Source organism: Ambystoma mexicanum, chromosome 4q, assembly GCF_040938575.1.
Source record: "Ambystoma mexicanum isolate Mex_15411 chromosome 4q, UKY_AmexF1_1, whole genome shotgun sequence".
NCBI classification, from domain to species: Eukaryota; Metazoa; Chordata; class Amphibia; order Caudata; family Ambystomatidae; genus Ambystoma; species Ambystoma mexicanum.
The window spans coordinates 755,416,027-755,442,310 of record NC_090928.1 but is presented as its reverse complement, the minus strand read 5'-3'; the positions used below and the strand labels follow the sequence as shown (position 1 = coordinate 755,442,310).

General features: G+C 44.8%; 1 protein-coding gene across 1 annotated transcript in view; it reads left to right on the top strand.

The window, feature by feature from the left end:
- The first annotated feature begins 222 nt into the window (after positions 1-222).
- TASP1 (taspase 1) overlaps positions 223-26,284 on the top strand; it is a 2,293,647-nt gene continuing 2,267,585 nt past the window's right edge. The window contains exon 1 of the mRNA XM_069608337.1: positions 223-336. The gene's annotated coding sequence lies outside the window, so the exon portion shown is untranslated. The remainder of the gene's footprint in view (positions 337-26,284) is intronic.

Sequence of the window (26,284 nt, the reverse complement as noted above, 5' to 3'; positions counted from 1 at the left end):
GGCACAAGGGATGGTCATTTTTGATTCAAAATGCTGCTGACTGCATGCATAGGAAAGTGAGGGCTTCCAAGGCAGTTTTTTTCACTAGCATGGCGTCCAGTGCTGCCACAGTTTCTGGTAGACTGTTGGCCCGCTAGTTCTGTAGTAGAACGGTGTGCCGTTACCATAGCCCACCGGTTTACATAGACTGAACGTAACGTGTAAGTCACGTGATAATGAAGAGGAGGTTCGTTGCTAGGGTCCGTTTCTCGGATGGGAATGAGCTACTATCAAATTCGCACCTCTGTTGCAAATAAAACATACAGTTCTGTGGGGTGAACTAAAACATAATTCCAGGTGCGTTACTTTAACCGCAATTGACGCGTGACTGGGTTTTTGTTATGTACGTCGGATTTAATGTAACTCGGGAGGGTTTGGGGGCGGGCTTGATTCTTCTTCTGAAGTGATAATATGCACTGTCCTCAAACGTGTACTGATGAATTGTCTTGTTTAGCTCCCATCTTCTGCTCTTTTGTCATATCTGTATGTTGAATGGGGGCACATTGGATTTGTTTTTACAAGCATTGTATTATGGTACTTTAGTTGAAAAGAATCATGACTACAGGTCCCAGAATGCATTTTGCAAGAAAATAGTTTCAGCTGGAAATGTTTGGCCCAAGTGTAACTTGCAATGAAACCGGAACAGTACTAAATAAATGACACAGTCCAGGCAATAGAACACACGGATGGTGTCTCATTTTCTTTTTATTAAACTTTTAAATTGTGACTTCCAAACATGAATACATTCCTGTGCATGTCGAATAATAGGCGTGAGTCTTTCGTCTCTGTGTTCGGCTGTTCCCTGTAGGTTTACCTTCTATCTCCACAGTACAAACCGGTCTGTTTGTACAGGCTTAAAACAAACATTTGCTATGTCTGGCTTTAAAAAATATATATATTTTAACAAAAGTGCGCAAGTGAGTGGGTAAGTGGTTGACCAGTAGGATGGATGAGTAGGAGAATAAGGGTGGATCTATGGATGGACAACTGTAGTGAATGTCTTGCGGATGGATGTGTGGTGGAATATGTTTGAATGGATGAGTGGGTCAACATGGATGGATCGGTGGATGAAAATGATTAGCTGGATGAATATATTGGTGGATGAGTGGGTGTATATGGTTGGGAGAGTGGCTGGTGGTCATCAAACGTGTGACAAAACGTGGCACGTGCTGCCAACTTGGCTAGAATATACTGTACATTTTTGAACTTCGAGGAGCAGCATTTAGAAAGTTAACCCCATTACAGCATGTAATTATTAGTCTTAAAGATATTGCTATTGTTTGCAATGTTCATGTCAATATCGTCCCCGTTTTTACTTCACCTGGTGATGGGCGGAGCCAGGGGACGCAGGAGGGTCGGTTGCCCTTCCTGGTGCCCGGTGCAACCCCCATGCCTCCCGTAGGTCTGGCGCTCAGTCATGGCAGGCACTGACTGAACGCCAGCACTTCTTCTTCTCAATTATCGGAGGCGTGGGCGGACCCACGCAGGCGCTTCCCCATCCTAAAGGATGATGTGCACCAGACCCACCAATCAATACTTAGCTCACATAAACTCACAACTCCTCCCACCGCCCGGTCTGCCTCACAAAATCCAACATCACACTGCTCCTCCTCCTGCCTCTCACCCCGCCACCTCCCAGCAAAGCCCTCCCACTCAGCTCAGCCACACCCAGCACAGTCAACCGAACCCTCATCAATTCTCTCTCTTCAACATGTCTCTCACACCTAAGCAAAAAATCCACAGTCTCGGGCACCCCACACACCGCACAGTCTCTTTACTCACGCTTCCCCACTCGAAACAGACAGTCATTCAGCCCAACGCCAGCACTTGAAATTTAAAATTAAAAAAATGGTGTGGCACGCTGACGTGTGCGGTCCAGCCCGCCACTCGCAGGGTTGCTTGCCAACCATGTTGGCGTTGCTGCACATGCACCGCCGACCTAGTATGTCCATGGTGCTCTGGCGCCGAGTAAGTGAAATCGTCCATTGTGCTGCCTGGCGGGCACGTGCCTCTGCCCCCGTAAAGAGAAGATCTAAGGCAAGCGTGTGCGCGTCTTGTGAGAGTGTTATGTCTATGTATGCTTGCATGTGTGTTTTAATGTAATGCATTCTGTGTGTGTGCGTATGCAAGCGAGACTAGTTGAGTGAGTCTGTAGCTGTGCATGTATGTTCGAAATCAGAGCCTGTCGGCGTGTGTGTGTGCATCCCTTGCAGATTGAGACTGCTGGCATGGATAGGTTGTGTTTGCAGCTTCATGCATGTCATTTAAAGTGACCATTAGTGGAATAGGTAGGTTGCGGTAGCAACCTCATGAAAATTGTATACAGTGTGCCTATGTGGAGTACTGTTGGTGACATGGCATAAACTGGATTGTTCTCATGTCTTACCATAGAGAACCAATTATAAATTGAATGGATTATTACCTAATTTGTGTCAAAAACTGTGTTGCAAAATTCAATATTAGAGCACATGATTTTTTTAAAGTGTTCCCCTCTTAGTTATACTGGGCTTCCTCGCTACACTTAGTTGCTCAAGCTAATTTGAGGATTCATCAGGCATGACTGCCCATAAATCAAGAAATGTACTCCTTTCACTCAAACTTTTCACCTGTCATGACTGAAAGATGAAAGTGACTGGATATTTTTCATATTTCATTTTTAGAGGAACAATGGTGCTGCAAAATGCATAATTTCAGCACATTCGTAAAAAATACCTTCTTGGCTGAGAAAATCTGCACCCTTGCAATCTACCCCCCTCCAACGTCCCCCTCCCCGCCCCCACCACACTTGAACACCTCTTTTTGGACTCCTTCGCTACGCACGGCCGCTCACAGTAATTTGAGGAACAAATTACTGAAAACATGAACCACCACACCAGGGCTCACCCACGAATCATTTAAAATCGTGGTGCCCCTTCAGGATCTGTCAGCACCCTCTTCCCCCTCCATCCACCATCCTTGGCACCAAAAGCTGCCACTGCCTGGTGGCAGTGATGAAGATTTTGCATCGAGTCACATGCAGTGTTTTGGCTTCATTGTTTATTTGAAAATATGTAGCACTTGTATGTTCATACATTGAATTAATCCTATTTGTTTGCAATTGCAAAGCAAATCTACATTATCACTACCAATACATTCTGATTTGAATTTTTAAATCGAAAATGACCAAACCAGCGTTTATTGCTTTCCACACCACCACTGTATTCTCTGTTTAAGGGTACTATCAAGTGCAATAATTTCTGTTTTCTTTGTGTGCTTTTTTTTTTCCAGTGAAGATTTGTCCATATGTTTTCGATTATTTTAATAAATGTGACAAATTTGCGCTGGCCATTTGCTTGGCTAGGCTAGTGATAATTAACTGATATGTCATTTATAACGCGCCTGTACACAAGTGTTCGATTGTTGGCGAGTAAGAAATGGTGTGCTGTGTATATGTAGAAATCAGGTTGCAAGGAACCTTTTTATGTCTGACTCGCAGCTTATAACTAGACTTGTTTACCCCTAAAAGTATGTGCTGTATCAGTGATTCGGCTGCCATGTGTTTTGCACTTTCTCTCAATATATTTTCCATCTAAGGTTGCACGTTGTAAATTGGACATCCCGTAACAGGGTTCCAAATTAAGATTCAATGAACAGGAGCTAAAACCTGCTCCTGGGTTTCGGGCAACAGCCAGTAGGCAGGAGCTACTACTGGGAAATAGGAGCCAGTACACAGCGCACCGCAAATCTAACTTCTACAGGAGAGGCAAACTTTAACTTTTTGCACATTATGTATGATCCTTTATGTTTAAATGTGCACTGAATGTGTTTTACACCCACAACTAAGGTAGGGTGGCACAGACGGTGAGCGCATCGCCATTGCTGTGTTCAATTAAAACTCTGCCACTTCTACATTGCCACCATCATATTATTGCTTCTGTTGCATCTGGCCAGGTCCCTGTGTTCCCTTGCAGTACGGTCTCTGAGATCGAAGGGCCGCCATCATGAACAGCCTGAAACCTTTTGAGGTGCAAAAGTGAAATTTGCATTGCCAGCATCATTAAAGATTGGTCAGAAGCACTGATCCCCCTTCATCACCAGATTAATTGACTTCTCATTCTCCTTGGGCCTAGTACCCTCCATCCCCAAAGAAGCCTGGGTACTACCCCTGATTATAAAAGCCTGTGCTTGACCCTTCTGTCCCCAACAACTATCGGCCCATCACCAGAGTCCCCTTTCTACTAAAAATCCTGGCTAGAGCAGTGTGCCTTCAAATTCTACAATTCTTGGAGTCGCACCACATCATGGGAACATGCCAGTCCGGCTTTCGCCCCGTCCATGGCACGGAATCTGCCATACTTGACCTGAAGAACCAGCTTGATGAGATCAGAGACAAGAGGAAACCTGCACTCCTCCTCCAGGATCTCTCTGCTGCATTCGACCTGGTTGACCACCAGATCTTGTCCCACCACTGCAGCTAACTTCTCACCTGAAGCCACTAAATGGGTGGCATCCTTCCTAGAGGGCAGATCCACGAGAGTGTTTGCTTAGAACGTCAGTGCCCCCCCCAGCTCCCATTCCCTATGGAGTGCCACAAGGATCATGTGTATCCCCCACTGTCTAGAATATTGTCACCAGACCCCTTCTTGACGTGCTAGACTATATCGTACACCAACTATGCCGATGACACCCAAATTCACCTCCCCTTGTCTGGCAACTATCCTATTGACTTCGGCTCACAAAACAAAGTCTACCCCACAATTCAGACCAGGGATTCTTCTGGTAGGGCCCCCGGCAGTGATTAAGAATCTTGATGCCCAATATGTGGCATTCAGTATTAACGGCATCCAAATCCCGGTTTCCTCCTCAGTGAAGATGCTGGGAGTGTATCTGGATGCTACTCTTTAACTCACACGCCAAATGAATGCTAAATGATTTCAGTTGCCTCTTCTGCTGCATACAAGTCAAAACTGATTAATTCATCCAGACCCTTCCCCTCCCAGGACAGCTGCCTTACCATCGCCTGAGCTACAATCTGGTCTAGATTAGATTATTGTAACGCCTTATTTGCTGGCACCTCAATGCGCAACATCCAGAAGATGCAGGTGATATAGAATAACACCATCACGGCTGCTCTCAACATCCCCAGACGTGAGCACATCTGTCCACTGGCTTCCAATTCGTTAACAAATAATTTTCAAGTCCTTGTCCATAGATGCCTTTACAACTCAGATCCCCCTTGCCTGTCTCACCAGAGCTCAATCGGACAGGCCCCTTAGAGCGGCCTACACTAGCAAACTGATTCAACCGAAATTCAAACACATACTGGTGGTGCAAGCGTTTCCACACCTTTGCAGCTAAACAATTGAACTCACTCCCACCTGCCTTTAGAGCTGAACAATCATACTGGGGGTTCAGAGATCTCTGAAAACATGATTGTTCACATAACTGCGCTTGGGGTAGTGGGATGTGTCTTTTTCTTCTCCACTGCTGCAATTCTTCTTCTGTGACTCTTCTTCTGTTATGACCCTCAACTGCTTGTGGTTAACTGGTACTGCTGACCCACCCTGTCTTTATCTATGCATGTGTTTAACTGTAACAGCACCTTGAAGCTTCTGGGATCAGTGCGCTTTATAAATGGAAAAATAAATAAATTATAACACTGTATAGATTACATGCTTCACCCCCTAGATAGCCCGATAGTTAATGGGAGTTATATGTGTGCTGCACGTTGCTGGATTGTTGGCTGGTGGGAAATGTGACGCACCTAACTGTGTTTTGGGTGTAGGAAATGTGTTGCACCGAGATGGATGTTTGGGGGTAGAAAGTGGGTTACACCTAGCTGTATTTTGGGGGTAGGAAATGTGGTGCGCTTGACTGCGTTTTTGTGGGTAGGGAGGGTGTTGTGCCTGGCTTTTGGGGGTAGGAAGTGTGCCGCACTGGATGGATTGTTGGAGATAGGAAAGGTGTTGCACTTAACTGTATCTTGGGGGGTAGGAAATGTGTTGCTCCTAACCATACCAAAAACAAAATATTCTGCATACTCCTCCTCAAACTCTGAACTAAACACAACCCCACCTCTACTGCACCACAAACCGCACACGCTTCACAACACCCAACATGAAACCAAACACAGGAACAGAAAACACCCATGCACAATTGTACCTCAACAACACATGACAGTGACCAACCAAAAGCGCTCGGTGACCGTTTTTTACGAACTGAGGCTGCCAACAGCACATCAAAGTTCTCTTGCTCTTCTCCATCTCAATCCCACTACCAACCTCCCCCCCAACCCTCCTTCCATTGCAAATCAGACAGAGCGCAAAGAGACCACGCAAGTAGCAGCAGTGTGTGGTACACAACCACATAACATGTATTAACATACTCCAAGTTAATGTCCCTCGATTGTTTGTAAGGCAGCAGTTGGCATGGGAAGCCAAAACTAGCTCCTGGTAAACTGTTGGTTTCAAGCTAGCCATGCTCACTTAGACTAGAAGCAGGAGCTAAAGAGCGCCTGACAATTTCGAACCCTGCAGAATCCCAACCTGTGACCTGTAGGTTAAACAGGTGCACCAAGTCATTGTGCTATTGGAAGCTATGATCCACAGTTCTGCATCAGAAGCCTGACAAATCTGTGCTATCCCACATATACTTGGACCTTACCTGAAAAAGGGGTGGACATCCTTGAATTAATTATAACCACTGGGACTCCTGGGCAGCTTCCCATTCCATACATGTTTTATCAAGTCTTTGCCATTACAGAAGTGGCCTAACCAGGGTTCGAAATTGCTGGGAGCAATTTCTCCCGCTGATAGCCCAGGAGAGCCTGGTTAGCTTAAAGTCAACAGATACTAGGAGCACATTTTGGCTCCCCATTCCAACTGGTACCTTACAACATGCATATGTGACATTAACATTGAGTATTTGAGTGTGTTAATAAAGAAGAATCAGGACATATCTAGTACCCGTTTAGAACATAATGAATAATACATAATGGGCAAAAGGTTTAGCGTGCATCTCATGTGGAAGTTCGATTTGCGGTGTGCTTGGTACTTGGTTCCCCAGCAGTAGCTCCTGCCTACTGGGTGATGCCTGACACTCAGAAGCTGGTTTTAGCTCCTGCTCATCAAATCATAATTTCGAATCCTGCAGACCATATACTAATCAGCATTGGACCTCTTACCAAACAGAGCAGTACAACGCAAACTTGTCAGGCCTCTCCCCCACCTCTTATGGGAAGACGTTATCCTTGGAAGAGGACAAAGAAACACCTCCCACGAAAGATCATGGTTTAACTAGCTCTGTTTGCAGGCACATCGATGCTGAAAGGATCCAGTGAAGAGCCTGTGTGAGACAAGGAAGGAATAGACATACACTCTTGCTGCTGTCCATAAAGCCACCCTCCAACCAGAGTCACTATGTGCTTGATCATATGGCAATTACAACATTCATGCTCCAATCTAAGAACAATGTCAAGATGCAATGCACCAATCAGAAGCACTTTATGCCTCATAATGATTGACACCAGTCTATATGACACTGGTATTCACTAAATGCAAGAGCAAGCTCCCTCTCTAGCCAGGCATACAAACGTGTTGGTTTGACTCCAGGATGCTACCGGTATTGTTTGTTTTTAAATTTAACCAAAAGTAAGCTTTGGCAGTACTGGCATAGTACTCTTCTTGAAGACTCCTGGAGGAAAATGTGTTTTGTTTAACTTCCTCCACTTTATTTGCTGCCTTTTTGTTTGCTTTGACCTGTAGCATCAGTGATGTAGTGGCATTTTCTTTGCTATATTCCCCACCGCCTATAAACGTGCAGCAATGCCAAAGTTATGCACATAATAAAATAAAAAGTTAGATATCTTTAAACATTGCAATCCTTAAGCTGTGCTTTGACTAAACATGCCGCTGAAACATCATCTCGATCCTTACTCCCTCCTTAAATGCTTCCTCATAGGCATGATTGACATAGGTGCATTGCCATTACCCTGCTGGCAATTAGCTGGGCACCTCGGTTTTCGCTGTCTTATCTGGCCTACCTCTACTCCCTCCTCTTTCAGATGTTTTTGAATGTGCTGCGTGCATTGCAGGCCTTTCTCATCAATTTCTGGACTGTGACCCACTTAGAGGTGTTGTACTGTGAAGGCAAGCGTCCCCAGATAGCACGATCCTCCCCGCAATGAGAGACAATAATGGACTCTCCCCTGGATGGGAATAAGGCCAGGACAAATTGCGGGTGAGCTTAAATGGGAGTTTATCAACCAAAATAGGGCATGCAAAGAACTCTGCAAACTCACAGAGCGCTCTGTCTGACAATAGCAAAGACAGGCGTATATATTTACAAAAAACGTCATAAGAACCTACATGCTATAGGGGGCACAAGTTTGTGAGGATTGGGTGGCGACGACTAGCTATAGGTGCTGCTGCGAGGTGGTTTGCCGCGGCTGGAGGATGTCACTCGTTACCCTCGTGGGTTGGGCTGGGCCTGGCAGGTCAGCTGGGCTCATCCGGACGCTGTTGTTGTGCCAACCGTGATCAGTGTCAGAGATGAATGTCTTTCCTGACTTCCTGCCCTAGGGCCACGCACACCGCAGTCATTCAACATTGCAATATTATCCTCCCTGGTAAATCTTCCAATAGGTTATTCTACAGGTTAATGCAACACAGGAGGAATGCACCTGGAGTGGGGTCTGTTGGCGATTCGTCAATACATGGTTACCGCCATCCTATTGACCGGTTATCAGAGGTCGTGGGGTTAGGTCTCGGGGCATGGGACAGGCGGTCTGTGTCATCATGTCTTGTTAGAAGTCATTATGGATGTGTTCTTGTAATGTTGCCATAATATTGGGTGTCCTAATTTTACAGGGGCCATTACCCTAAGGTGAGCCGGCGGGTCGTGGAGTCTAAGAAAGGGCGCCTTTGGATCTGTGTTTTAAGGCCGGGGTTTACTGCTGGGTTGTAAATAAGTCAGGTGGCAGGCCGTGGCCTTGGGTGCTGCGGGGGAATGCGAATGCTTGAAGCGGCTCCAGCCGAATTGGGGGAGGTGGAGCAGCGTGGCACAGGCCTCTGCTTTTTCGTCTGGCAGGCTTCACTGGGAGGAAGGGGGAATGGCCTTGCATGTGCTCACAAAGGTATTTTCCTAGTGTGTTGCAGACTTTAGGTGGAAGAGACATAAACATTCATATAATATACAGTACTCATTAAGTCTTTCCAAAGCTCACGTTTTTGACATTGCTAGTGCCATCCATATGGCCAATTTGAACTCATTACTTGTACACTACGTTTTTAACAACTACAACATTTTGTTATATGTTTATACATGCGCGGTAAGTTAGGTTGTAGTAAGGTTGGTGGAGCACACAGGAACAACCCGCCACTAAGACTGGCGGCAGTGGCACATAGTGGGCTCGGACACACATATGGTGCATTTTCGTGCACCCCTTACATGAGCCCTCAGTATGGTTGCATTTGTCTTCCTTTGCACTCTAGCAGCATTAGTTCAGTTTTGGCGTGGGACCGTGGGGTGCAGTCTTCTCGATAACACACATAGCATGAAAAACCACCGGGACGCTTTTACCATTTGCGCATAGCTACAGGGATGTGGGTGCTTCATCCCTAATGTCATATGAGCACCCATCCTGCCATTTTCATATATTTTACAGGTTTTTTAGTCAGAGAGGTTGTGGAGAGAACGCTTTCATCACAGATGGTTTGCTCATTAGTATTTGGGGACTTTGCTTTTGTCAGGGGACCATTGTACAGTTCTTTTCCACCCAGGCCCTGCTGGCCGGGTCATGCTGGAAACAGCGATACACTGCAGAAGGTGAAATGTTACAGTGTTGGTATCTAACACTAGCTCATGTCCTTCTGTTCGTGGGAACGGGCTCTTAGCGGATCTGCCAGGGAGCTGTGGCCACAGGGATGAGTGATACTCTCCAAGGGTGGGGGCCGTGCGGCGGTGCGCAGGGCTCAAGACATTTTTATTATACAAAATGGTTTCCAGGACCTAGCTAAATTGAACAGGTTTGGTCAATGTCTTCAGCCAGTGCCCCACCCACCACCTGGGCCCTGGTGGCAGGAAGGACACCCGGTGAGCCATGAACCTCACCGGGGGAGAAGAGGCATGGGAGGGGGGTCTCCTGGACCAGTCCTCCCATACATTTCCCCCCTTTCATTACTTAGGTAACGAATACTTTAAATCCTCCAACCTCCTGCACTCTTCCTTGTCAGCTACAGCGTCATCCCATGCAGGGGTGCCTTTTATGAGCATCCATGCCCTGCACACCCCTCGCAGGCTTTCACCTCTCCTAGCATATTCATCTGGGGTACAGGTCAGGTATATACAACCGCTATCCCCTTCTAGGTCCACCCACACTTCCTCATACCATTCGTGTACCCGGGGCTCTTTGATTGTAGTGTGCCATAGCTTATCTACTATGTCCTTGTCGTGGTACATGGGCACCATCTGGAATCTTGACGTGTAATCTGTACCCGTTTGTACCTGTGCTTCCTGCATAGTTTGTATTGTACCGCGGGCGTTGCCCATTGTCACCATCATCATTGCACCATTTGGTACTGCGTTGGCACAACATCGAAGACCCACCTGGCATAGGCAGAAAATGAAAAGGGGGAACACTACAGCCGGCATCAAAAACTTGACAGTCATTCCCAGCCATGATGGGACCCAGGAGAAGATATTGTCGAACCATGTACTTTCTTCTGCTCCACCTTCCATTCTCATTCTTTCTCCTAGGCTATGTACTGCTTCGATCACATGGGACAGGGAGCCGTTATCTGCGTCTTCAGAAGGTACGAAAGTGCAGCAGGCACTTCCAATTTTTCGGCAAACACCTCCGTCCATTGCTGTCAACAGCTGCAAGACATACCTGTTCTGCATGGTCATTAGCCGCAGTGCTCGTAGTTCTACTTTTATTACGTTAAACCCTTCTTCAGTATCATTTGCCAATTGGATCAGTTCCCAACGTGTGATTTGGAGCCACTTTGCGTTTGCTCGCGCCTGGATGCTTGGGATGAGTGAGGCGAAGAACGTTTCTGCAGAGCTGAATAATCGATATCTATCCGGGATCTGTGCCAGCAGTTCTGATGATGCTTTGGATATGTAGTTCGATGACCGTCTGTTTCGGGACAGCGCCCCTTCCTTGTTTCCGGAGGACAGGACATATACTTGTGATTCTGCAGTTGGTGGGGCCCCACTCTGTTGAGATTTTCCTCGCATCTCCTTGCCCCCATCAATGTGGCTTTCCTGTATCACCATTAGCGCGGAGTGTAGGGTGGCCAATGAACAGCTGCCTCCCCAGGATTGTGGGAGGTGCAGGTATGCTTGGTTGCCACATACCCAATAGGTATCCATCAGGGCCGCTGTCCCTTTTCTCATATCTGGGATGGTGAGGGTCTTGTTACAGTTCTTGTTTGCCCCCATGGTGGTTCTCCCGTCCCCCTTGAAACACAGTTCATAGTTTATTTCTTTCTGCAGCTTAAAGGGTTTTTCGATGGCCGTTACCCAAGTCAATTTTGAGATGTGCTCCTTCCATATGGGTGTGCATGTCTCTTCTATCCATTGCAGTTTCTCTGGTGCCACACCCCGCAGTGCTTCAGCCTTGCACATTATTTCTTCGTCCTTCTACTTGTTGTCCGAAAAAAGTGTCCCTTGTATTATAAAAAATGGCTCCTCCAAACAGACCACTCCTACGGCCTTTGGGTAACAGGTCTTTTCGTTCTGCAGCATCCTGAAAGTTACCTCATGTGCCTGGAAGGTGTTCTTAATTCTGCACAACGTGAGATGAAGGAGACATTGGGCATCGACAATAGGCAACTCTTTCGGTAACAATACTTTGGGTGTGCCTGAAGCATGGGGAATGAGGGAGCAGACATAACAGCTCTCATTTGTTGTTTGCTTAGCCGTTGCACTCATGTCCGCATACCATTTATTTGTCTGGTGGGGGTGTCGTGGGTCTTCCATTTTGTCTAATCCTAACCCATAATATTCATCATATTTCCTCCTCACCGCCTCCCTTCTCCGTCTGTTATTCCTTTTTCTAAGGTCTCTCCCGGCCTCATGGGCGATGGACAGTGTGGGCCCCCCTTTCTCCCTCTCCCCCCCCTTTGCCCAATTATCATACAGTATTTCATATCTCGCTGTCATTTCTTCATTCTCCTTCTTTATGCTATCTGGCAGTGTGTTTTTTGTTACGGGAGTGGGCCTGCTGGAGGTGGGGTGTTATATAACCAGGATATAGCAGAGGGGTTACGATCATTTAGACTGCGGGCATTGTAATTAGATACCTTTGGCGGGGAAATTGTGCTGTTTTGCATTTTTCCCTGCAGACCTACATTATGCGAGATAGCAACATTGGATGGTGTCGTGTAATATCCCCATACCAGTTTAGTTCCATCCCATACCAAAAAATCACCTTCTTTAGTATTTACAATTGCTGTTTCATTTGTCACATTAGTCCCGTTAATCCCTCCCCCCTCCATCATCTCCATAGAGATGAACGCTATGAACCAATACGTAACCAGGCCAAACAACTGCTAGGCGATGCCACCAGTGCAGTAGAGGAGTAAAAAAGTAGTGCAGTAGTGCAGTAAAGGAGGACAGCAAAGTGGCATCAATTTGGTGGTGTTGGATTGAAGAGATCGATTTTTCTTCTAAATATACTTTCTAACCATGAGACTTCTGCAAATGTCAGCATTAATGTAAATAACACACTGTATCGATGCACAAATGTAGTGTGCTCTCTCCCATCAACTTACCGAAACAATAACTGGAACTGTTAAGTACTTGCAACCTATCCATGTTTTCCAACGGACAAACACATGTTTTCAGCTTGCAGATAGCTTATCAACCTTAAATTCGACCCTTGATGAATGATTGAATCAATCTGGTTCAGTGGGAGGATGAACACAACGGTTGATGGATGAGTGGGTGAAAACCCCTGTTTTCCTTAGTTCCGAAGTGAGGCTAAGTAAGGCAATGTTAGGTGGAAAGTCCTCTTTTTACTACATGTTGTGGCACCTGTAATTTCTGCTTCCTTTTGAGTTTTGCATCTTGTTCCTCCCTCAGCCAAGCTTAAACCAAAGTCTCAATGAATGCATGGCTCTGTTTTTTATGTGCACTGCTTTTAGTGTCTTTATGCCGCCTAAGCCATTCGTACCCCAAAGTGTCTCAGAGAGGGTACACCCGGCTAGTCATGTGGCTAGGTTTGTGGTGGCTTCTTCACTTGAGTAAAGTGGTTCCACGTGGTGGAATTCCTTCTACCTGTCTAGGTCCTTTTTGACCCCCGCCTCCATTTCACCAAAATTCTTTGTGTGTGTGTGTAGAGGGAGTGGCCTATTGTGCTACTGGATGCCTGTATCCTAGCATTGTGTCCTGTAGTCAGCCTGAAACCAGTTTTGACTGGCATATGCAAATGACTGTTTGGAATAGTGTGGATTAACTCATTCCTTTGTGTGAGATACTCTTCCAGGATGCATGAGTGTGCATGGAGAGGCTGACTACCCCTCTGTTTGAGGTTTTCTTGGTTTGTAATTGGGTTCAGTGTTCAGAGAGGGCTGAAAGCAGAACCCTTTACCCACCCAAGCACCTTTTCTGGAACTCTGTACCTCCATTTCTGGAAGACCTGCTGCTCGAGGAAGGACTGAAGCTCTACACTAGCACCTTTTGATTCTCTGAATAATCCGTCGACAAAGCTCTGCCTCTCTAGATGATCAAGTGGGTGCCCCTTTGATGCCAGGACTCTGAATACTCTCCATGCCTAACTGACATGAGAATCTTCATCCCAGACCACGAGGCAAGCGCCATGGTTGCATCTCTCCCTGATTGGCAAGCTCCAGGAGGCTGAGCTGCCTTTGTTCCTGCAAACACACCGCCAAATTAGCCTTCTTCGTCCTCCTTCCTAGGCTGGCTCCTCCCGGGTGTGACTTCTTAAACCTTTCTTCAATATTTGTTTTTCATTGCAGTCTCTGCAATCCAACTTCTTCCTCAGAAACCGAACCTTGTGCCCAAGGACAATGTGGAAACCCCACAGCTATGACTACCACAGACTTAAGCAGAACTGCTCTTCTGGCTTTGACCCAGGACCTAGGAATCTCAAAATCTTGCAGTCCTCTCTGCAGCAATGTGTGATCACCGAACAACGTGCATAGCATCCACTTCTGGAAATTGCCCGCTGCAGCACTCCTTCAACATTCTCAGGGTATTGCTCTCCTGACTCTGCAGTGTTGCTGGTGAGTGTTTTCCTCATTTCATTTCTTCATCCCTGGACCTCTCCTTCATCACCAAGGGTCTCCTGAGGGACTCCCTCCACCAGAACACCAAAAACTGCTCATTGGGACACCTTTGCACCAGAGGGCAAAACTTGCAAGCTATTAGACAGCCATAAAGAAGTCACTCCCCACCTCAATTATATACATACACACATCACACCATTTCCTACTAGCCAATGGCCAGAGGTGAGTGCAAATATAGTGTGTGAACAGTCTGTCATTGGGTGTAAATGAAATGTGTGTGCTGTGCCTGTTAAACAGCCACTTGCAGGGATTTAAGCATGGCCTACTCTGTCACAACTACCACTAGGAGGGCCTGGTGAGCTTGAGGGAATCACTAACAGTACATAAGCTAGGCGGATGCACATTATAACACATGCTGACTATAGGGCTTAAGGAAAATGTCTTCAACAGGCAGTCTGCCAGCAGCACATGTCTTGGAGTCGGGGATAGAACGACGCAGCATTATTCCTGTGAAAGGCACTGTGATTGACATGTTTACGCTATCCAGGAAGTGCCTTTAACCCCTGATATCATGTGGACGAAGTTGGGCAGCCTTGCGGTAGTCTGTAAAGAAGCCACAGAGAAAGAACAGAGTAGACAATAAAATTCGAAAAACACTCCCTGGAACTCAAACAATTCTGTAATAAGGTACTTATTACAGAATTGTTTGAGGGGGAGATGGAACCATGGCCCTTGCCTCATGGTCTGGGATGAAGATTCTCATGCCAGTTAGGCATGGAGAGTATTCAGAGTCCTGGCATCAAAGGGGCACCCACTTCTGGGCATGCCTGCATCACTGGACCTTAGCCCCTATCCGATGAAAATCAGATATGCTTTGCCAGAATGGACTTTACCCTGGACTACATTTGCTTCTGGTTTGTGCCTCCACTAAGCAAATATTTGACTTAGAGCACCTTCGGATTGCAATTACTGGCATGGTGATAGTAGATGGTCATAGAAGAGCAATTTGGCCAAGTGCTCTGTCCAATAGATTTACCGGGCTTTTGGGTACTTGTTTTCCAGCAGGACCTACCAAGGTCTGAATTATGGTAGGCACAGGTGACCAGAGGCCTGTTTATGGATTGGAACCTACACCACTTCGCTCCTGAAGGTTTTGCGAGCTCGATAGACTACTATATTATTAAATATGAGCCCTAGATCGACTTAAGCCATTGAAGGAGCCAGAGACGTATTTCGTAGACTTGCAACCCACTTTGTATTACGGTCGAAGTACTGAATGTACTTGGGATTTACATAGACCTATAGTGTTACTACTGAACGGGCAAGTGACAAGGGACCTATTCCTTCGACTTGGGACCCGTGCCACATTTCATTCGACATTAACTCCAGCATGTTTATACTTGTGTCTGTTAAAGTTCTTTTCTTTTAAAACAAATGTTTGTTTAATTTATGGTGTTTCATTGTTTGAATCTTTTAGTAGCTTTTAGAAGAGGTTCATATTGTGCTTGTGTTTTTTCTAACAAAATGGGCAAAGCCTAAAGCAAATACACTACGTTTGCCAGCACAAGTTACACAGAGATCTATGGTTATGACCCCCATACAGGAAAACAATATTTTGATTAGTGAGATTGAATACTTTCTATACAATATGAGAAAAACAGTGTGGGCCTGTTGATGTAAAATCCACGAAATGGGACAATCATGCTCCATATTTGCCAGACCAACCTAAAGTGGGAACCCTTGTGCAATCACCTTTGAATTTTGTGGGGGAGGGGCTAAGTGCCACAGCACAAGAAACGGGTCTATGTTAAGTTGTACCAAGGCCTGCAGAACAGTTAATCTATGAAAAGATCATTTAGCCCTCTATGACATTTCTAGGGAGCCACACAAAGAAGGTGACCAAATGGAATAAATAAAATGAATAGTTCATTTTATGGGAAAGGTGGTCCATTCAGGACAACCAGAACTTCATAAGAAATCTGAAGGTATTGCATTGCGAAATAAATTTGCCCGCACTAGTTTTAACTTGGAGGCAGGCCTATTAGAGCAAGTTATTGGTGACATCAAAATAAGATCTTTAGGTACAGAAGTACAATCAAATGGAGAGGGGAGTGTGTTGATTTCCACCTCAGTGTCTGATTTTATAAGTATGCTAGATAATGTAACCTCTGTATAGTAAGAGGGGAGACAGGAGACAATTAAGGGGGGCACTGCAAAAAAGCTTGAAATTGTACAGGATGCATTTCCATAGAACACCCAATTGTGCTATTTAACAAGATGGCTGAAGGTTTCACTGGGGAACTATTGTAAGGTAGAATGGAGTTTAAGATTAAAAGATGCAAATCTGGAGAAGCAAAGCCGTTTGAGATGCGCTGAGACGTGCGGTGGGTGTTGCCCTGTTAAAGCCCGGTGTTGACAACATCATGAAAGTTGAATGCTTGAAAAAACAATCTGAGTCCTTATAAGTGTAACTCTGATAAGGAGTTAGCAACAGAGTTAAATGAAGACAGAGCAGATACGGTAATGGTAGCAAGTAATGCTTAGCAACCAGCGAATATATAGCTGAAAATCACCACCAGTTTGAAGTAGCTGGGGGCATCAATAAGTTCACAAGCAGCAAATAGGGAATCTGTAATAAGAAGCACCGATTTGAGGGGAACAGAAAGACACATTAATGGATACTTGTAGAAAAGGTGGTTGATCTTTAAGACAAATGACAAACTAAGGAAGTGAACTAGAGGGTAGAGCAACGCCCTTCCAAATGGATGTATCAACTAGTTGTGGCATGTTAAGGGATGCTGTTCAGTCATACAAGAGAAGAGATTATATTAGAAACAACTCTCCTTGGTGTCTGGTGACATGCGTTGTGACTTCTTCTTTATTGCACTAGTGGATGCATATTTAGTTGACAGCCTACTCTTTATTGAGTGTGCAACACTGCCACCTAATGGGTTCACAATGTAACTCTTCACTTCTCACACATCATTGGACCATGCCAATAGAAGTGACAGTAGTAGAAAGTATCTAGTTTGTCAACAGCAGCCCGTCTATATCGAGAAGTCACAAGTAGTAATTTCCCAGTACAAGAAGGAACATCTATTCAACAAATCCCTTCATAAAACAATCGCTCTATCCCACCTGGATGGGGTAATGCCCTCCTCGATTGCCTCCCGTCGTCCTCCATTGTGCCCTTGAGAAGTGTCCACATGCGGCTGCACGCCTCAAGGGTCTACGCAGATACGATCACATCACCCCAGCCCTCATCGACCTTCACTGGCCCCCACTGTGCGCACAAATAACCTTCGAGTCTTGCTCCAACATCTATAAGGCAGTCGGCGTCAGGTCACCCAGCTACCTTGCGGAGAAACTCACTATCACCGGCAGGCAGCGCACCACCAGGAGCCAGGACATGTACAGACTTGAAATCTGCTGCTGCAAAAAGGAAAGGACCAGAAAACAAGCCTTCTCTCCCCACGGCCTAAGACTACGGAAACCTCCTCCCCGTCGGCATCGGACTCGCCCTGACGCTCCTACAATTCAGAAAATAACTCAAGACCCACCTCTTCAAGGAGTCTCTCCCCCTTAATGCCCAGGACATCACGTCACCCCTCCGTGTCACCTGACTTGCTGGATGCCATCTGCCCCACTCCTCCCTGCCACCCTGTTCAGCTGTACCCCTCCTCTGTGCCCCTCTGTATCCTAACCCCCCCAACTGTATATCGGTTCTGTTGTTACCTCTAAAAAGCACTCAGTTACGCATCTGTATTGTTGAATACCTCTGTAAAGCTCTATGTTGCTTCTCGAAGCTAGGTCCACTCTCAATAAATACCATAATGCTAATAATCAATGTTTGCTCGAGCAAAATGAAAAAGCTATTATGCGCGGTAAATCGGAGTCAGGAACCTATTGGCAAATGTCTGCTCTTGATGAACTAGATTGACCCATTGAATCCTTCACTAGTGGGGTTCCACTCATAAATATGGACATTAAATAAATCTGGGCCTGGTAAGGTAAATATTATTTCTTTAAACATTGTATACCTTTTGCAAAATATACTTGATGTGGACTGGAGCAGCTTGATTAGAGATCATACTGTAATTTGCTTTCAGGAAACCAGGGTAGTAAATGAGATCTTTGGTGAGGTGTACTGGGTCAGTGCTGAGTAATGAAGCCCAATGAAAGTTGGCAGAAATGTTATGAAGTCTTTATTAAGATGCACAACAGAAGGGTTTGGTTTGGGTAAATGCCTATATGTTCTAGGGAAGTAATCTAGAAATACTTAATGAACAAATGTTTAAGATGGTGTATCTTAAAACGTGGTTCTCCAGTTGCTTCCTGCATCTCCTTTGACAAAAGTCTTAAACCTGTTATTATAAGTCTGTCCTTCTAGAGATGCACTAGTCTAACAACCAAGTGCAAAGGGGATGGTTAACAGAAACATAAAACCTATTCTTTGCCATCATATGTGTTTATTTCGGAAACACACCATAGGAGCCATAAAAACAGATTACAAAAATATCTGTATCAAATATAAAAACATTTACATACTCATCCCTAGAATACAGTTGGGCTGTGTTCGTGCTGGTAGAGAGATTCCCAGACCCCCCTTTGTTTGCATAAATTAACTTTGGGGTTCACCCTAAGTTAACAGGGCGATCCAGACGTGGACCCCTTGCTCACTGTTCTTAGAGAGGCGCAGCTTCACCTCACTGATGATGCCCAACAAGGCTGAAACACGTGTATGGGGTTGCTGTGGTACTCTTGTTCAGAGGAGAATTGCCTAGCATTTTGGTGCTGGACTGCCTCTGGGCAGGACAAAGACTGATATGCAGGGAAATTTCTTCTCTGTGAAAAGAACAGTGAGCTAAAGACTTGGTTGAGACTCTCCCAGGGGCCATTCACCCAAGAACAAGTCAATGGGCTGTGTTCGTGCTGGTAGAGAGTTTCCCAGACACCCCTTCTTTTGCATAAATTAACTTTGGGTCTAACCCTAAGTTACCAGGGCGATCCAGACGTGGACCCCTTGCTCACTGTTCTTAGAGAGGCGCAGCTTCACCTCACTGATGATGCCCAACAAGGCTGAAACACGTGTATGGGGTTGCTGTGGTACTCTTGTTCAGAGAAGAATTGTCTAGCATTTCGGTGCTGGACTGCCTCTGGGCAGGACAAAGACTGATATGCAGGGAAATTTCTTCTCTGTGAAAAGAACAGTGAGCTAAAGACTTGGTTGAGACTCTCCCAGGGGCCATTCACCCCAGAACAAGTCAATGGGCTGTGTTCGTGCTGGTAGAGAGTTTCCCAGACTCCCCTTCTTTTGCATAAATTAACTTTGGGTCTAACCCTAAATTACCAGGGCGATCCAGACGTGGACCCCTTGCTCACTGTTCTTAGAGAGGCGCAGCTTCACCTCACTGATGATGCCCAACAAGGCTGAAACACGTGTATGGGGTTGCTGTGGTACTCTTGTTCAGAGGAGAATTGCCTAGCATTTCGGTGCTGGACTGCCTCTGGGCAGGACAAAGACTGATATGCAGGGAAATTTCTTCTCTGTGAAAAGAACAGTGAGCTAAAGACTTGGTTGAGACTCTCCCAGGGGCCATTCACCCAAGAACAAGTCAATGGGCTGTGTTCGTGCTGGTAGAGAGTTTCCCAGACACCCCTTCTTTTGCATAAATTAACTTTGGGTCTAACCCTAAGTTACCAGGGCGATCCAGACGTGGACCCCTTGCTCACTGTTCTTAGAGAGGCGCAGCTTCACCTCACTGATGATGCCCAACAAGGCTGAAACACGTGTATGGGGTTGCTGTGGTACTCTTGTTCAGAGGAGAATTGCCTAGCATTTCGGTGCTGGACTGCCTCTGGGCAGGACAAAGACTGATATGCAGGGAAATTTCTTCTCTGTGAAAAGAACAGTGAGCTAAAGACTTGATTGAGACTCTCCCAGGGGCCATTCACCCAAGAACAAGTCAATGGGCTGTGTTCGTGCTGGTAGAGAGTTTCCCAGACACCCCTTCTTTTGCAAATATCCTATTAACGCCTGGGTCAAAACAGCCCTGTTATCACCCCAAAGTCTGAGATAATGAAGAACAGGCTGTGCTGAGATTGTGTCATTAATACATTTGCAGTCCAGTTCTATTCTTTGCGTCGTTTAGCCTCCACTTTAATCCTAAATTGCAACAAAAGAGTTGGTCATCAAAAGTGGGAATAAACCTATCCCTTCAAAGTCCTTCCCAATTCTATAAACCAACCTAAATCAGTGCTTTCATGAATCACTCATTACCAGGTTTTCCCAACAGCTGAGTTATCTTCACAACTTGTCTTCCTTATAGTACTTAAGGTTTTCATTCTCCTTCATGTAGGCCTATCCCGTGCATCGGCTGTTAGAAGTTTCCTTATGGCCTCTGACTTCTCTCATACTCTTTTCTTCCCCAACCTGTGTTTGGAATATGCTTCTGTTGTTCTTAGTCTGGTGTCTATTTCCACAACGTTAGGTTCTCAGGTTCTGAATTTAACCCAACTCTCTGATGCCCCCTCCCTGGGTTCTCTTTCTCTTTCTGAACACAAGTTTCTTCTAGGTCTTGCCATCACCTCTGGTTCTCTTATGTCTTCTTCTTAAGCGTTACCCTGATTTCATATTCCTTTTGAGGGTTCATTCAGGTCCCTCCAGGACTTGTACATCTCACAGGGTTCTTTTACAAAGTTATTACAAAGCTCTCAAGTCTTCCCACAACCTCTCATTTACCCAGGGTTCTCTTATGGCCCTCCACGAAATGTAGTTTTCTCAGGATTCTCCTTTTTCTTTCATAAACAAATATTTTGATTACATTTTCAAAATGTTGTTGTAAACAATACAATGCCGTTTATATCATATATGTTACAAGGAAAGAAAAATGGGCACCAGCACTATGCCTACAACGAATCCAAAGCAATGAGAGGAACGATCCCACACATTCTGCCCCCCATTAAAGAGTGACTGAATATGTAACCAATATGTAAAAACGTATCAATAAAAACAATAGTGAAATATCAAATTAAATAATTGAAAACTCACCTCTTTTCTAATATGAAAACCAAAACTATCCTTGTCCTTGTTCGCCCAACTTGCATTTGATCCCAATGCCTTCTGCTAAGGGAAAGAAAAACTAACACAAAAACGTGAAATCAAGGATTATCCAGCATGTCGAGGGCTCTGATTTGGGTTGGGCATGCGTAGTCCTTATTCCATAACTTAATATAGTTCAAAAAGCTGCTTCATTATGCTAAAACCTGTTACATTTCAATAATTAATACATGTAGTTTTCTCTTATTTCAGAAAACTACACATTTTGCGCCCAACCAGTCCTCCATGTTTGGGGTACGGTTGATGTCCAAGATCAGTGTGTGGTTTTATTTCCACAGCAATGCAATTGTACGCCTTGCCACAAGAAACATTACTGGGATCATATTCTGAGTAGACTTCATTGATCAAAATATGTATTCAATTAGCAAGAGCTAAAAGCAGGTCCTCAGTATTTGGCATTGCACAGTATGCAGGAGTTACCTCTGGGGGGCTTCGAGCTATTGTACTGCGTGTAGCAAATTTATCTCACATTTGGGATGCAAAGTTTAACATTTTGCCCATCACATAGGATGCCTCATGTTTTAATTGTCCTCCAAATGTGTCCTAATTCTCATTTATACACATTTTACAAACACACAGTTAATCTCACAAAGATATGTTTGTATATCACCGGTTGGCCTGGGGAGCCAAATGAACATCCTGGTAGCTGTCAAGTTAACCAGGCCTGAGTAGGCCATAACCAAGAGCTAACTAGCATCCAGCAATATCGAACCTTGGACTTCATCTCTGGGAAACTGACAACGTTTATACTTGCCTATGCCATAGTAGGCATGCATCAGAAGTGCAGGGTATGGTGGCACGTGTAATTGAGTTTATAGTATTAACCATATAGAAACAGATGTACCTGCTCCACCACACCCTTGCCAGCAAAATGTATGCCACTCTCTGTCCAATGTTAAATACCACCTAAATATGTTTAAACTATTCTCTGCATATTGGGCAGTGAACTATGCACTTATTTGTTTGCTCTCTTCCACATAGTTCTCCAAGATTCATCTGAAACGATTTGCCCAAGTACCTGCACCATGAATTCGTATATGGGGGTAATCAAACATCTATACAAGTTAGAAATTAATCTACAAGAGCCGGCGAAGGAGAATGTAATTTACTCAAAATCAGTGAGAGGTCTGTTTGCTGCATACCTATTGGATTTATTTAGAAAGCGCCCACGTTGCTAATACCCTAATCTGTCCTTTTCAGAGATGTGAATTGCAGAGATTGAAAATAAGATTTGATAAACAGTAGCTAAAAGCAACTCCTGGGTATCTAGCATTAACCAGTGACCAGGAGCTACCACTGGGGAGCGAGGAGCAAGTACATAGCTTTCTACAAATCTAATTTCCACATAAGATGCAAACATATCACTTTGTCCATTATTTATGACCACTTATGCTTTAAATGTTGTATAGATACGTCCTAATCATTATTTATTGATTGTCCCAAACCCTCAGAGTTAAATCTTCATAGGTGTGTTTGATCGGCATTGGTGGGCCTGAGCAGCCAAAAGTAGCTGTTGGTGTCAAGCTAACCAGGCTCTTCTAGGGCACAAGCAGGAAGTAGATAGATCCCTGCTCCCCTCAATTTCAAACACTGGAAATGTTTCTTTACAAGATTCATAGGAACAGATCTGTCCTCAGTGAAATAAATGAGACAGGAACATGCAACCCCCTTCCCCCGAATCTCCAATTATCAAATGCTCAACCCTTATATGACAGTCTGGATTAGGGTGAATGTGGGTGGTGGGACCCAGAAAAGTATCCCATTTTGCTTGAAATGCTGTCAAAAACCTGAAGGCCTGTCTTAAGTGAAAGTAATTCATACATAGCCAAAGGTCTATATCTGAGCAGGAGCAAGGCATGTACCTCAGTGGTATCCCTGCAATCCTTTCCTCCAACATCTTCCAAAAATGGGTGTCAATCCAATCCCCATGCACCCCAAGCTGGGCTGCCTTAGAATATCGTATATATATATCTGGAAGGGCCAGCCTGCCTCTGTCTCTAGCACGATGCAGAGTCTACCTAGTTAATCTATGTAGCGATTCCTTCCAAATTAACAAATCCTCTTCTTCTAATCGTTTAAATGCCATTCTCAGTATCGCTACTGATAGTGCCTGGAAGAATATTAATTTTAATAGAGGAAATTCTACTGAATAAATATATAGTATGAGAGCTTCCTTTCTTAAGATACATAAATAAGTCACAGTAATTGTCTTCCTGTAAGGAGGTGTGCTTGGATGTAAGAGTAACCCCCAAATGCATTCCACCAGTATCCAAGCTGGAAGCAGTGGTATTATTTAGCTTTGGCATCTGGTTGGGGTGCATATTTAAATTTAAAGCTTCACATTTAGTCAAATCTATTCTAAATCTAGATACCTTTTGGAAACTCTTCCAATAATTGGAGCAAAGGAAGGAGAGTGCTTGGATTATCCAACATACAAGGGCTCACAGACGACATTCCCCTCTGCTCACGGGATGTTTGTGGCGACCTAGCTGGACACCGAGGCATGTCCTGGCAATGGGGCGCCAAGAGGATTAAATCCCATCTTTCATAGGACAATGCCCTACTCCAAGATGGGCGCGAGGTGCGATGAAGCCGTTGTAACCTCCCTAGTGCGGCTCCTATTATAAAATGCCCACCGCCAACTAAGTCGGAACGCTGCACGTTCGACGTAGTGATGGTTTTCATCTAATCCTTAAAAAGAGGAGAACAAGCCGTGCGCGGCGTCTTGCAACCTCTCCCAAATCCTGTTGTTATGGCAAACGGCACCCAATGTAACATTTAAGTAACTTCTAGGTAGTGTGATGAATCTGCAAAGTCCTCACAAAAACCCTACCTAAAGTCTCCTCCCAGGTGACCAGGGAAAAGCAGATGCTTCCTGATCCCAGCCATGGGGGCATTGTTAGCTTAGAGGATCACCTGGGAGGAGAAGGGCCCCAGGGAAATAGGAGGACTTCGTGGGATGGGACACAGTACTTGTCTTCCTCAAGGACGGGAATAGCCTTAGTACCTTTTTGCAGCTTTTTCCACTGTCAGACGAGCATTGGTGGTGGACAAGCTCTAAGTAGCTCCAGAAGTCAGGAGAGCTCTGAAATTGACAGAAGCGGTTCGCGGGAAGTCACGAAGAGGAGGTTTCCGGGTTGCGCAGGGAAATCAAAGCAGCAGACCTCGAGGCAACCAGGCAAGCGGACGTGCACGCCAGACCTGGTGAGTTTACTGTTATATTGTGACCCCGGAGTGCTCTGTAACCGCCCACTTGTCCCATCCAGGGATCTTAGTCTCAGAATTGATGTAAACAAAGTAGTGTTGCAGAGGAATATGTCTTTTGAATATCGAACTAATGCGAAGCAGATAAATTTTGCTGTTGTGAACCAAGCTGATCTAAAAAGGCGCAGAGGGCAGAATAAGAACTTTATCATACAAAAGGGGTGTGATTGTGACATTGTGGGACCTAATAAAAACCACAAAGAAGAGAGAGCAATAGCCATAGAAACAAAGACAAACCAAGATTGCCCAAGCCAAAATCTCTGGAGGATAGCTCATGGGCAACGTGCTCGCCTCGGAACCAAGACCACACGTAGCACCACAGGTTCGATCCCCGGGTCTGCGCTTAGAAACCTTAGGCTATTAAGCACGTTATAAATAACATATATCATATCATATGAAAAGAAAACATACGTAGGCAATTACGAAATACCCAGAATTGCCCAAGCCAGAAGAAGGCAGTTGAGAATGTTAGCAATGGTGAAAACTGTTGCTCTTATGAAAGGTTCTAAAAGGAAATGGTTTATACCCACATTGCCAAAGCCAAAGAATTGTGAATGTGAAACAGAATTCTTATCAGCGGTTGGTTGATGCTAATGGGAAGAAAAAAGAGTGTGGTGAACAGTCAGGTTCAACAAATGGCACTAGTGTGGTTCTTGTTTCCCTTGAAGAATATTTTTATACCTGTTGTTGTTGAGCAAAATACATTACTGACCTGCTTAAAATTAACCTTTACCACAAAAGTGCTTACAAGTAATTGTTTATTCTTGTCTGGCAGGGGAGTACACAAGGCCAGAGAATGTTATAGTAGTTTGATCTGTTCTGGCAGGAGAGTACACTTTGTATTATTAAGCCCGGCAGGGGAGTATACCAGGTGGAAGCCATTGAAGTACTGTGGTATGGTTAAAAGTCTTGGAGCAGGTGTTGAAGAACCACTAAAGTGTTTTTGTGGATCAATACAGAATCATCCTCTCAAATTATTATCACTGAAGCAAGTGGTCTGTGAACTGCTGCCGTATTATTTAATATTGTCAAACATGTGGTTTTGTGTACTGGTGCAATCATATCCTGACAAAGACATTTTTGTTGAAATTAATTAAGGAAATATTCTGAGTTGCTGAACAGAAGGTGTTCCAAGAACGTTGCTACAACGTTGTTGAACACTTGTGAATTATTGTTTGAAAGCAAGATGGAACTTTGGGTGTTATCAAGGGCGCAACTTCTTATTTTAAAGTTGGAACCAAAAAAGACTTGGCTATGTTACAGGATTTCCTTAACCTTTTTGAACTGTTGAACAAAATCCTACTTGAATCTGGGTCAGGGGAATTCACCCAGATTAGTACAAGGTTATTTCCCAGCAGTTGTGTGCTAAGTAAAAAATACTTTTTTCAATTGGTTTCATTATTGTTAATACTTGCATATTAATTCATATTCAATAAGTACATTTGAAAAACAAATGATTCAGCCATTTGAAACAAATGATTCAGCCATTTGAAACAAATGATTCAGCCAACAACAACCTTTTGGCACACGTGCCCATTGTTTCGACAATCCTTTGGCTTCCTCTAGGCTATGTAATACATTCCTTGTCTGTTCCAATTCACTATGCATATTTTTACAGTACATCTGCTTG